General features: G+C 44.7%; 1 protein-coding gene across 2 annotated transcripts in view; it reads right to left on the bottom strand.

Annotated features, from left to right (window-relative positions):
* Positions 1–14654, bottom strand: part of ANKRD11 (ankyrin repeat domain containing 11) — a 145920-nt gene that overhangs the window by 118102 nt on the left and 13164 nt on the right. Inside the window, exons 1-2 of one of the 2 annotated variants that reach the window (XM_057409735.1) lie at positions 9956–10041; positions 9706–9785 (exon numbers count right to left, since the gene is read on the bottom strand). The gene's annotated coding sequence lies outside the window, so the exon portion shown is untranslated. Of the gene's footprint in view, positions 1–9705; positions 9786–9955; positions 10042–14654 lie in introns of those variants that run through there. The other variant, XM_057409727.1, reaches the window with a different exon arrangement.

Raw genomic sequence — 14654 nt, 5'->3', positions numbered from 1 at the left:
TACATTTAACAACACCTGGGCTCTGATCCATGAGTCCAGCATCACTGCAAGACGCATGGCAACCTTTAGACTAACACCTACCCCAGAAAACCTCTAATACCTGGAAGCATTAAGATTTTGGAAGGGTACAGAGGGAATCAATAGTTGTGTGCCAGGTCCTTCTTCATGGCAACCACAGCCATCAAGAACAAGAGATGCGTGTTCTGGGCTTCCTTGTCAATCCTCAGAATCCCAGACTGGTTTGGGTTGGAAGGGACCTTAAAACTCATCAAGCTCCAACCCCTGCCATGGACAAGGACCCCTTCCACTGGAGCAGCTTGCTCCAAGCCCCTGTATCCAACCTGGCCTTGAACACTGCCAGGGATGGGGCAGCCACAGCTTCTCTGGGCACCCTATGGCAGTGCCTCAGCACCCTCACAGGGAAGAGCTTCTTCCCAATGTCTAATATAAATCTATGCTCTTTCAGAGACCACTCTTATCCTGCAAATGCTCCAAACCAATAATTACAGCCAGGATTAAGTTATCCAAGAGCTTCCCTGTTTCTCCATCACACCAGTGCTGTTTCCTGCTGTGCCAGCAAGACATGGGACCTGCTCTCACCACAGCACTGCTCCCAGCCTTTCCCAGCCACACACAGTGCCTGGGTGCTGCCAAAGCAAAAGGCAGGAGCTGGTCAGTCACTGCTGCCCGATTATTACTGCAAGATAGCGAGGTATTTTTACATCATTGACTCACAGGAGGAGTCCAGACACACATCACAGAAACCCCATCGAAATCCAACAGTTGCTCTTTTGGATCAAGACCAAACCCAGTTTTTGACACCAGTGGCAAGCATGACAATGGTACAAAGCAGGGAGATCTGGACATCACCTGGACAGAACCCCCAGGCATTCACTCTGTAGTTTAGATAACCACCAAAATAAACATTTGCAAAGCTGCATCCAGTGATGTGGTAAAGAATAAAAACTCTGAAGAACACCTGGCCTCAGGCTGAAAAGTCCTTCTGCATTAAGCAAGCGCCATCACTACCCCCACACAACAGCACTGAAGATGACCCCAGGAACTGGGATCTCACATCCTAAACCACTAACATCAGTGCTTGATGTCAATCCGTTTGGATTCAGTGGTTTAAATGTAGGAAAGAAATCCCAGCCCCGGATAACTCAGGGTACAATACACAGTAGTCTCTCTGTATGTCCTTCGATTGATGGTTTTCAACACTCCTGTGACTCTCAGATGACAACCACTTCTCCCTCTGTGACCCCAACTTACCCCCACCAGCAACTGAACATCACAACTGCCAAAGCTGGACCACTTGGATTAGTAATTCACATGGACAAAAATAAGTAAGTCAAAAAGAAGAACCCATAACAAGTTTTACTTGCAAAAGCAAACACAGCATCCACTGACAGTGGCGATTTCCTAAAATAAACCATACACATGCCTACCACCTCCTGTCCTCTTAGGAGTAATTAACCCAGAAGGTGAAGTTACACAAGCACAATCCTGTGTGATAAGGGAGATCCGCGCACCCACATCACCAGAAATAGCTATTGTGCTCCAAAGTAACCCCCAATATTGGTAACTACTTGAATTTAAACTTCAAATAAATTTAGATCAAAGATTAAAGAATGTCGTTCTGCCTTCCCAGCACAGTGGAGATGCTCGTCTTTCATAATGAGGGAGCCCATAAAAATAACAAGGGAGAAGATCTACACCCAAGCTCCTCAAAAAAATAAAGAATTACTGATTTTTGCAGCTACTTAGTGGTAGGAACAGATGGTTACAGGCAATAGTATTGACAACTCAACAAGCTACCACCCCCAAAGGTGAGCTTCTAAGTCTGCTCCAAATTCAAGAGTTGAACACACTACAGCCAAGACCACTGGGGAAGCAGTGAGTTTTCACCAGTCCCATGGTGCTCCAGAACGTGCTTCGCTTGCTGTTCTGTGGAACACCAAAGGGCTGTGACTTCCTAAAACACCCAGACACAGATCCCTGCAGCCCTCTGCCCATGCCCAGATGAGCGTGGGGAGTGGTGAAGGCAGGCAACACACATGGAACAGCTCCCAGTAAAACCTGAGCTTTCAGGATTTGCCTACCAAACCAAAGCCAGTGCTGAGGACAGAAAGCCCAGCTTCCCTAATTGCCCATCACAGAGAGAGGATCTGGGAATTCAGGTCCCTGGGATGCTCTGCCATGGTGAGCGCAGACAGAATGAGTGCCCTCAATTCACTTGGATGCTCACAGCAAGATGCAAGTTCCCACACAACTCCCAAGAAATCTCTTTCCTCAGCTCCCATCCATTTCCAGCAACTGGAAACAATCAGCCCATCCAGTGTCAACCCAAGATCAAAACACTAATTAAAACATGAACTTGTTAAATACAAATCAACAAAGTTATCTCTGAATTTCTGGACAAGGCCAGCAAAGCACTATAGACCAGGGACAACATGTGGCGTTGTAAAAGCTGTCAGAATACCCGAGTTCTCAAGCATCTCATTAAGCTAGTAATGAATTAGACTGAGCCTGCAAATCTCAGCCCTTGTTGTCATGTTCTCCTAAAATTAAAGCTCTGCCAAGAACTTTACCAAGGGAACAGAAATAATGATAGCGCCTGGTCTCCATCTTCACACTCAATATTTATGACTTACTTTTCAGAAGATTTTCCTGGTTTTATCAGAAGCCCCCTTCCTAGGGACATCAGGAAAACATATCCATCAATTTTGCACTTGCTTGCAATAATAACAATTTCCTCCTTTTTACACATTCATATTATATATTACACATTAGGCAGAAGCTCTTCCCTGTGAAGGTGTCCAGAGAAGCTGTGGCTGCCCCATCCCTGGCAGTGTTCAAGGCCAGGTTGGACACAGGGGCTTGGAGCAAGCTGCTCTAGTGGAAGGGGTCCCTGCCCGTGGCAGGGTGTGGAACTGGATGAGCTTTAACAAACCTATTCTATGATACTACAGCAACAGGCTGCACAAATTTGTGACAGCATCAGACACTCCAGTGATTCAACCAAACCACCTTTCTTGCAAGGTTTCCATAAAGCACCATACACCCATTCCCAACAGGAGGGGTGTCAGGCAGCTGACTTGTACCTGTTGGACTACAACTGTCTTAGCTCCACTGAAGATGCTTAAGTCACTGATCCATCTCCCTCAGAATTCACGTGACAGAAATTCATACACCGAAACACAAAGAAACTACTTCCCACCCTCAAGTCCTTAAATCCTCACGGATTTGAATGTCAAAATCAGCAGGTTCACAATTATCTACACTATTATTTAAAAGAGCAATAGATAATAAACAAGAACATCCTAAATTTCAATTATTCACTGAAGAAGTACAACAGAGTCTGGTCTTATCAGCAGGCCTTTGGTCTGCAGGCTCCTTAGGGTAACAACAGATTGCGCACCTCTTGCTGCCAAATGCATCATCTGCACTTAATCATAGCATGATGAATTATCTTCTGAAAACAAGCGATTCCAGCCATATTCAGTGTAATCCTGCCATTCCACTCCACAGCCTGTCATCTCTCATCCAGTGTGTCACCACTTCAGGGTGGAGACCATAACTTCAGTCCCTTTCAAGAACCCTTTGGAGCTACACATTGCATTGAGAAATAAATAAAACCATCACTTCAAACACTGCACGGCATTCATCACACTCAGAACCTGTCTGAAAACACTTCTACTTTTGAAGAAAATCATCGAATCCCAGGCTGGAATATACCTCAAGGATCATCTGGTTCAGTGCTCCTAGGCAAAGCATGACCCAGACTAGATGTCCCAGCACCTCATCCAGCCAAATCTTAAGTGTGTCCAACGTTAGGGAAATCCACAGCTTCCTGGTGGGCGTGATTATCCCAAGGTCGCACCTAGGAATGCTGTTATACAATGATGGAAGTGGTAACTGGCTGCTCATGCACCAAATAACCTACAGATTCCCTTGTCTCCATGCGTCACCCAGGGCATGTGTCTCACAGGAATCTTCTTCCCTGCAAAATAACAGACTATCTGTCACTGGAGATGGTGATCCCATGTACCATCCACATTCCAACCTTCTTTAAATGAATCTGTTTCTAGATGCAGCTGTGATTTTTAAGTGTAGAGTATGTCAGCTGACATCAATCTACAAAATCCTAACTCAAAAGTATACTTGGTTTAAAAATGAGGATTTTTGAAGGCATAATGTAGCCCCTTTGGAGAATAAGATTATTCAGGAACTACAGTTGGGGGGGCCGACACAACCAACGATTTTCCTTCTTTTTAGGCAATTACTGCCATAGCTTTGTCTAGTTCCAAACAGAAAAAGAGGAAGGATAAGTGTTCTATTTGCTTCTGGATTGCTCTTACCAAGAACTCCCTTCTGTGTCATGGTGAACACACATACTGGAATCACACCCAAAGAAGGAGGCAAGCAAGAGATTCTTCAAACAACTTTCTGCTTAGCTCAGATCTGTTCATTAAAGGTGCTGCATTGTGCGCATGGGCCAGGTTAGCTTATTAGCATTGGAAAGGTTACTGAAAGTGAATTAATGGAAGTGCTCCACTCTCTTAACATCTGATGAGCAGAAAAGGAGCCTCCCTACCTACACTTCGCCTGAAAGGTATGTTCAAATTGAGGGCATGTAGGTGGCACCTGCCAAAAGTGGCATGTGAATAACATTGGCAATTTAACACATTCTTACAAAAATACAGAGAACTGCAAAAGCAGCAATTCAAACATTCAAATCAAATGCTTATGCTGAGATTAGATCTAAGAACCCAGCCTTTTCATTGGGACGGGGGAGGATTTTAAAGCTCTTTTTTTGTAGGTCTCAGCAGGGTTTTACGTCCAAAAACTCAAGCCCTGTTTGACCCACAAAGAAACCTAGGCTCACAATAGAGCCACCTCTTAGCTTACAGTGAAGATATGCCTTTAAAAAATTAAACTTTGATTATGGAACTCTGGTGCTGTCCATTGAAGAGCACAAAACAGGTAAATGGAAAAGCTGATCCCTCCTAAGGGACATGGAAACCCACCTCACACACATGCAGGTACAGCACCAACCCATCTCCCATCCACCCTCACTGATGCCTTCCCCGGGCTGAGTGACGCACCGGCACAAACCCAAACTGTCTGGTCTGAAACACTCCGGATGAACCTGCACTTAAGAGCCACCCAGATGCTTTATGGCACTTCCAAAACCTGATTCTTTCCCCAGAAAAGGGGCTTCACCCTTTCAGGTGTGGTGTGAGGACCACAGCAGAAGTCAGCCAAACCCACAAAGGACACAGCTCCACTTTAATGTTACATGAGACTATTAACGCCACTTGCACATGGCTTCCCCTCTCCAGGCCCTGCTTTCTAACACATCCGTTTCTCCCCCTAAAAGCCAATGCTTCCGTACCCCAGCACCACTGGGAAACCTCTGGTCGGCTGTGAGTGACATGTAAAGAAAAAACATACACTGCTCTTCTTGTGTTACCTTCCAACACCCCTAATTCAGAAGGGGTGAGAGCTGAAATGCATGGAAAAAAGCCAGAAAGCTCACATGAACACCTCTGTGCAAAGAAATATCTCCCCTGTGGAATACTAAGCTCGATTTCCCCCAAAGCAGTAAAAATTGAAACCCATATATGAACACATTTAAGAACATTAATAGAAAAACACCAAGCAGTTAAGTGAAGTCACGTTCCACCTAAACAACGACACCATTATTGCAGCATCTGACTTTCAGATGACAATTCAATCCTGGAAGCATGTATTGTAATTGCTTTTCCACAACGGGCTTCAGCTTTACAATTGCATCCTTCTCAGGAGGTCAGAACAAGGCATGGCTGAGGCTCTGAAAAGCAATTCTGTTTAGCTGTACTACCTTATTCATTCTTTTAATCTTACACCTGAATATTCATTACAAACTCTGTAAAACGCAAGTGCCAAAACCACCATCAAAAGCTGCTGCAATCTCTCTGTTGCTCAGAGAAAGCCTTGACCCCTCTGCTTCCCTAATGAAGAAGTGGGGAAAGCACACATCACACCAGATGTCAGCTCCAGTGCTGCAAAGCAGTCACCAAACCCCTGAACAAGATCAGTGCAATGCAGCCATTTCTTGCTGACAGCACACGAAAAGGAGCCACGATGATGAACACAGCTTGTTTCCAGCAAACCATCTGAGCAGTTTAGTGAGGAAATACCTGTCCTAACCGTTGCAGCGTGAGAGCTGCCACGATGCAGCCAGTGCATTACGTGAAGACGGCATCTCAACTGAACTCCCTTTTCTTCCATCCATTTAGATAGGACCTCTGCCGTTATTACTACAGAAAGCTGGGGGGCAGGAACCCAAAACAACACAAGTCTCTTTTAGAGAATTGAGAGTAGCAATGTTCGTAGCAACTCCCATAATTCACAATAAAGGAGCCACCTACCAAAATGGAGAAGTCTCAGACTTTTGTAACCCTTCCTACAGTGGAACAGCCCCTCTGCTCCCTGCCCACGACCTACCACAGCATTTCTGGTCTTCTGGCTGCACCAGGGCAGCTACTTCTGGGTCAGCAGATCATGCCACAGGCAATCCATGCAAGTATCTAAATATCTGCATTTATCACAGAATATCTTGGTGATCAGGTTATCAGCAGACCACCACAAACAACAGTATGGCGTACGTGATGGGAACAAACCACCTGTCAGGGACAGAAACACCCTGCATCAGGTTTGCAGCCAAAGGGAACGGCACAGCAGATGCCCTCCGAGTCCATTTCCACCACCAAAGCTTTATTTCCTTTAGCCAACCTATGAAGTGCAGAACAGCACCATCAAAACAGAGCAAACGCTGCAGGATCTTACTACAAAGGTAAGCCTCATCCAGTAGATCAGGCTCCCCAGCCTCTTTTAATGGGGAATCCCTGCAGCATCCTTTACAGCAAGTTACATGCTGGTATGAGTAAGCTGCTTGGATGAGGAAGAAGAAACACAAAACAACCAGGCTTGTGCCCCAGTGCATTTTCACTCACAGGTTTACAGCAAAGGCAACCTCATTTTCATGGTCATAAACAGATGAGTGACAGAAGCCAGCATTTTCATGATATACCACCTCCTCCTCAGACAAGACAAAGGTGGCACATCATCCCTCTGCTAGTTTGGCACACGGATACCAAGGACCCCAGGGCTTTAGCCAGGCACAGAATAAGGAATGAACACAGACAACAATGACCTGCTTTCATAATGTCTGTGGTTTTAGGATGAGAGCTTTTTACTCAAGCTTGGCCAGACAATAACCCTGTTCCAGCCTTGGGCTACTCATAGGAGGGCACAACCTGCACGTGCACCTGTGGGAAACTGCAGGGGCCACGGATGCCAGAGCCTCCAGAGCCTCCACACCAACACAAAGCCTTGGAATTCACCTCTACAGCTTCAGAACATGCCAGATTTGGGTATTGTTTTCAGCCAACACTGGAGGATTCTGATATTCTCCCCTTGTTCACCTCTCCCCAACATCTCCATACTGCAGTAGGCCAAGAATGGAGCTGAGCTGGGTGGGAGCGTTGATGTGGTTGAAGGCAGGAAGGCTCCACAGAGGGATGAGGACTTGATGAGCCCAAAGGTCTTTTCCAACCTAACCAGCTCCTTGAGACTCCTAGACCAAGATGCATTTTAAGCAATACAGTAGTCTGTCTCTGCACAGAAGCAGATAAAAGCTTATTTTACTGGAAAAGGTTACTCAACTTATCATCTCCCAGGGCTCACAAAACCCACAGAGCAAAATCACTTTTTGTTTCAGAAGTCAGAGAAACATCTGACTTCATAGCAATTATTTCTTTCTACAGTGTGAATGTTTTGTCACATCATACATCCTCATCCTTCATCTGTCAAAGTTTTTCCATCCACTGTTTCAGCCAGACCCATCATCAGTGTGGTGTGGCTTTATGCAAAGTACAAAATGTCCAGAGGGAAAAGGGCTAAAGATGGACAAAAGCATGTGGAAACTCTTCTAAAGGCAGCTACCGCAGCAATGTAGGCATGATTTAAATTCTCAGTAATAATCCTAAAAGATCTTAGCAGCCAAAAGGCACATGATGTAGACAAAAGCCCTGGGAGATGCAGTCTGCCATCATGCTCTGTCCAGAAGCACATGTTTTTACCCAGCAGGTACCAATATTTAGCAAATACACTGTTGTGTTTATTAAGTTTTCATTTAGGTGAAAGGTCCTGCAATTAACACTGTCTTGTTTTTAAAACTGTAAGTCTGCATTCAAAAAAACATAATTTACTTCAAAACTCAAGAGTGAAAAACCTTCATCCCAGACTATGAAATGTAATAGGTAGTGACCAACCTGGGTTATAACTTATGCTTGGATTCAGCTGGGTTTTCCAGGGGACTGCAGAGCAGCCATTAAGGAAAGAGTTACTGCACACTACAGCAAAAGGTCTCACACTTGATACACTTTAATTACTTAGCTGCAGCAGGGGAGAGTTACTGATGCCTAGCCTGGTTTGTTTCACTGTGAAAGGCTTCTACTGCTATTAATATTCACTGAGGGAAACTGAAATAACATCTTGTCTCCATGTGAATACCTTGGAATTATTATGGACAAACTAAATACAATAATTTTTATTTTCTTCCCCTCAAAATCCAGGACAAAAGAAACCTACCAGCTTGCAAAGCCACCTGATAGAACAGACCTCTATTTCTACACAGAGTAGCTCTCCTTCAATGATGGCCTTTATCATAATGACAACTTCAACACAAATAAACCCACTACAGCATAACCCAAGAGGTCAGCCAAGGACCCTGAGCCCCACAGCAGAAGCAACACACTGTAGGTCATCCACCAAGAGCCTTCACCCTAGAATTCCTCAGCATGCTGAGGATGACCTTGAACTCTGCAGCACACAGCTTCCCATCCATACCACTGCCATGACACACACTGCAAAGCTGAGCTCATGGAGAGCAGCAAACAACAGCTTTTATCCGGCCTGTACACACCAAACCACCAGGACTGCAGAGAAAACCAGCAAGGACAAATGCCTTCCTACCAGCTACACCGGCATCACTGCTCTTCTCAGAGGACAGCACTGACCTCTCTCAAGATACTGAGTCAGAAATCTCTTCTTTCCCCCATAAATTCCACTCTAAGGTAGCCTATTATTATTTTCACATCTGCTAATGTTACCAAAAAGTTGAATCCTAACACTGACTCAAACTGTAGTCTCAGCATATTGGGAAGTTTCTCTGCCCAAAATGAAACGTAGGGGCCATCTGTTTCAATTACACTAATCACAAGGAGACATAACATTGTGAAACTGGCACTTTTTAATAGACTTTTTTTTTTTTTAAGACATTTCAAAAGCAAAGAGAAAGAGGGCTGTGACATACTAGAGGTAGGACGTACTTAATATTCAGCAGTCAACAGCACCAACAAGCTGCGCAGTCCACCGGACAAACCAGTGCTGGAACTGCAGGAAAAGTAAGTTTTGTTTTCACTGAAGTCAGGGCAAAGCTTGGTACATTTGAAGTGATATAAAGTGAAAAGGCGTTTCCCAAGATATTCTGGGTTAGTACCTTCAAGTTACTCCACAGAAGTTTGTGATTTTTACCATCAGATTTCAGAAAATAAAGAGAAATTCAAACCACCACACCCAACACACCAACACAGACACAAGCACTTGTTAGGTAATAAAACTGAAAACTGGAACAGAAGCCAGGTAAATATTTACCGATTCCATAGTTGAAAGCTGTTGTTAGCAGGACATATATTAAAATCCAACAGAGATGTGTCCCAAAAACGCTGTGCAATCTGAAAAACACAGGAAACAGTTCATTAGAAATTAAAACACACTGTTTCACTTGCAATAAGCATGCTATATTCGAGTACACAAAGGCTACTAAATCCAAATCCTTGCCTAATCCAGAAACAAATTTCCTCATAACAAGTCTGCACAAATAGAACAACAGCTCTTGCTGCACCTTTCAAGATGTTTTTCCAACTACAGATCCCCAAAGTGAAATTTCCAGCACCAGGCAGGAACCAGCAGGAGCTCTCGGCACCTAAGGCAAAGGGGAATTACATCCATTAACTGGTACATGAAACGGTTGGCAATTCCGAGCCAAAAACCTGGGGTTTCCCTGAACTTTTCACCATGGTTGTGCAGGGCTGAGCAGTCAGAGGGGTACAAGCTTTGGACAGCACAGCTCAGTCGGAGCCTGTACAAGTCATATGAGCAAGGGCAAGCCTGAACTTTGCAGTTCAGACCGTTCTTTGAGGGTTTGCAAGGTGGAAGACCAGAGCTTGGGCAGAGCCACCTGTAAAACAGTCTTATTCCAGATTTTTTTATGCCCACGATCACAGAACCATAAAGTCATAGAATGGTTGGGGCTGGAAAGGACCTTAAAGATCATCTGCTTCCCAATGGGAGCTACCTCATGGCTTTTTCCAATGCAAGTGAATGTGTCCGGGGGCACTGACAGATCCCCTGATGGGGACCTGCAGCCCTGCAGAGTATGACAACGATACCTGCACAGCACCTTTTCCAGCATGATTCCCCTATTCTTTTTACCTCCTTCTCCATTATAAGACTCACAACTCTAACTTGACCTATCCACTTCAAATGCACCAAAAGACAGACTGGGGGGGGCGGAGGGGGAAGCTGAACTTCCAACTCCATTATCTGGAAAATCATTAGTGCTGCCTGCTGACAGTAGTGACTGAGACCAACTGTGCACAGAATTATCAAAGAGTCCACAGAAATCCTGTCCCGTGACATACTGACACACAGTTCTGAAGATTCCTATCTGCTTCCTGGCCTACACATAGCAATTGTATTCACTACTTAGCTCACGTATAAGACAAACATTAAGTACTGTAGCAATGCAGTAGTGATCGCATATGAGTTAAGGACTTTCTACAAACAACAGTGTACCATTTTTTTATGAAACTTATGAAATTACTTATGAATTGCAGCAAATACTTCACTGAAAGATGCCCAATGCAGAGATCATTGGCAAAAGCTGCCCTGTTGTGTGCATTCCATCACTCACACAATGTTCCTGCCATGTAGATTCTAACATTTTAATTTAAAACTACCTCTGCTTCCAAAAGCCTAAGTTATAATTAGTAATGTCAAGACACATTTATGCACCCAATTTTCTTAGCTTTAAGTCTGTTGAGAATATCACTTCACAAACCAACATTTCTATCCTCATTTTCCCTTCTGTGAGCTTACAAGACCAACTGCTGGTCAAGGCTCGGTGTGTTGGACAAGGCTCCCATATGTGCCAAGCTAACTGCAGCTACACAGAAAGCCATTTGCAATGCAAACCACCAGACGTTCAGTCTTCCTTTGTGTTGAAACAGTAGCATAAATACTAAATAATTAAGTTGTTCAAGGTGACCAGATTCTGGTTTAAAACAGGGTCAGTCTTTCAAGACCTGTGACACTTTATTTTACTTTAACATGAAGTCATTTGGAAACCCTGGGTACACAGACACTTCCATTAAAATAAGTCTTTCAACTTCTAAGCTCTCCCACCAGCTTCTTTCTGTTCTTTCACACTGACCACGTCATCCTCAGCAGTTCCCCACTGCTGAGTTACCGGTTCCTCTTGCTGCACTCCCACACATCAGTAAACTGCAGATTGAGAGCACACAGAGCAACTTTTTCAGCATCCATTGAAAAAAAAAAAAAAACCAAAAAAAAAAAAACCTGGGAATTAAGTAATTCAAACTTCTTTAATAAAAGGGTATCTTGTGACTTCACAGAAATCCATATTTGGAGATGGAAATTGCTTTACAATCACAAATGTGACCTGAAAGAAACCAGTATGCTTGCATGAAGATTAACTACAGACTATTTCCATCAAAGCAGCTGGGGCAGGCAGCTGCGCTCTGGCAGGGGAATGCTGACTGGGAAACACTGACTGGTTCCAGTAGCAAGGCAGTAGCTGGCTTCAGAGGCTGGTGTCAGCCATGAAAGAACAAAACCAGAGCAGCTCTGATGTAGAGTCACTCAGAAGGGTCTCTGTGAAAAATGTGTTCAAGATTCAACAATTTTACACATCTTGGTATTTCCCCATTTGATAAGTGGACACAGAAAGGGTTCTACTTCAATCCCCATTATACTGGGAGCAGGAAAGAAGCTGTCTGCTGAAGTCTCATTTCAAGCCATGAGAAGGCCAATACTCCCACAAGTAAGCATGGTTTTCTTATTAGTGCTTTTTTGATGCAAAAAGTCGTGTTTTGATTTAATGACAGGCTTGCATTAATTGAGGTTCTGTGGTGCCCCAGAACCAAGAAGTGTAATGGGATGTCAGTATGAGATTTAGATTCTGGTTTAGACCAATTTCTGAATGGAAAAAAAGAGAAACCTCTCGGGAGTAGGACAGCCTTTTCCAAGGCAGTCATCTGCTTCCCTCTAAATAACTTAGGGAAGAGACAGAATTTCAATGAGGCATCTCTCTGAGGGCTTCTGTGAAAACATACACTGGGGAAAACAGACACCAATGAGCTTAAGCTTTCAGATGAGCTCCATTAGCTCAGATACAGAACTCAGGGAGGTACGAGTACAACATATGTGGAGGGAGGGGAAACCTAGGAATGTTTTCCAATGCATTCCATAGGCATGTTCAGGACAACATGGTGAGGTTGCCTTTACAGCCTTACACAGCACCCAGAATACAAACACTAATCATTCACCCTGCTGAAACGATGAGAAATACTTATTCTCAGAAACAGTAAAATCACATTACAATTCCAAAATCTGAGAAAACTGAGGTTGTAGGGAGAATCCATAAGCAGACAGCACTACAAACGCCACATACTTACTATCAACTATATGTTTTCCAGGAATACCTGTAGGTAGCTTCTTCAACAACAGGGATTCTATTCCTGCCTGGTTACCGCACCCAAGCTGAATCCAAACAAGTGCTGGAGTTTGGGGAATCATAGAAACACACTGGTTTGTGTTGGAAGGGACCTTAGAGCTCACCCAGCTCCAACCCCTGCCACAGGCAGGCACCCCTTCCACTGGAGCAGCTTGCTCCAAGCCCCTGTGTCCAACCTGGCCTTGAACACTGCCAGGGATGGGGCAGCCACAGCTTCTCTGGGCACCCTGTGCCAGCGCCTCAGCACCCTCACAGGGAAGAGCTTCTGCCTAAGAGCTCATCTCAGTCTCCCCTCTGGCAGGTTAAAGCCATTCCCCTTGGCCTGTCCCTACATCCCTTGTCCAAAGCCCCTCTCCAGGTTTCCTGCAGCCCCTTCAGGCACTGGAGCTGCTCTAAGGTCTCCCCTTCAGGAGCCTTCTCTTCTCCAGGCTGACCCAGCCCAGCTCTCTCAGCCTGGCTTCAGAGCAGAGCTGCTCCAGCCCTCACAGCATCTCCGTGGCCAACTCTGGCCTTGCTCCAGGAGCTCCACATCCCTCTTGTGCTGCTGCCCCAGAGCTGGACACAGGACTATAGGGGCGAGTCTTGAAGAAGAAACCAAAGTGCCACAGAAACAGTGGAGAACTGACCCACTCTGCTCCTTCCCGTGCATTTTGCTCACACACCCCCAAAAGCCAAGGGCAGCGCAGCAGCAGAAGTTTTCCCTTTTCCTCTCAAGGGAAATAAGGATTATCAGATTTGTGACAGCACACCCAGACTACTCTACGCAGATCAGGACTATTTAAAAAGAGGAGGAAGGAGAGGTGTTGAACTGGAGATCTGAAAGGGGGGGGGGGGAGAAATATGTTTCCAAGAAATACACAGAAATGAGAGACAGATAACATGCCTTTAACTGAAATGCCCTGCATCATATCAGTACCTTACAGACCAACCATCTCCCAACACACACGCTGAGCAAACTGGTCTGTTCAGTGGGACTGGACTCACATTCACTCACGCGTGCAGCTGCTCCTACACTCCAGGAACAAATTTCCAGTAGTGGTGTGAGCCACAGAAATTACCTCTCACTGGGACTCACAAAGCAGCAAATACTTCTGCAGCAATACGGCAGCCAACTATGCTCATCCAGTAGTGATTACTGCAGTAAAACACCAAAGTGCAGAGACAATTCCACTAGTGTTAACAAAAATGGAGGAAAAAACCTTTCAATGTGTTTCATTGTGCCAAAATTGCAGCATCAGGTAAAATTTAACTTGACAGCATTCAGAAACTAAGTAGGTAACGTATCTGTGGTCGCAAGGTTCCTTTATTTTGCCCTGCAGATATGTATGCAGAGAACTACATTTTCTTAAAGCTCCTGTCATCTTTGCTGATTAATAAAAATATAAAATAGCCTGATACTGTCCTCAAAAACACAGATCAAGATACCTATGTGTGGGCTGAAGAGCCTCAGGCTCATTTTATCCCACTGAAACAAGCATGAAGGAAGGGAAAGATGTGATTCCTGTGGAACCAAATCATCCTTGAAGTGTTTTAACTGGAAGTCTGACGTGGAGAACACAGTCCACAAGAAACTGGGGGTTGCAGTTGTTTAAATTCAGGACTAAGCTGCTTAGAGACCTTCATGGAATGAAAAGAATCCAGAATCTCTAATGTCAAATAAGTAGTTTCAATGTGTTCCAGGTATTTCTCAAGATCTGTGCTTGTTTCAATCCATATGACACCAGTTACAGCATTTACACACTAATACAACGGTCGGACTCAGCTTCCATCACCCATTCACCTGGGC

This window comes from Pezoporus wallicus, unplaced genomic scaffold, assembly GCF_028554395.1.
Source record: "Pezoporus wallicus isolate ANWC-B61680 ecotype Strahan unplaced genomic scaffold, APGP_CSIRO_Pwel_v1 contig_8436, whole genome shotgun sequence".
NCBI classification, from domain to species: domain Eukaryota; kingdom Metazoa; phylum Chordata; class Aves; order Psittaciformes; family Psittacidae; genus Pezoporus; species Pezoporus wallicus.
This window is presented reverse-complemented; position numbering and strand designations above follow the sequence as displayed.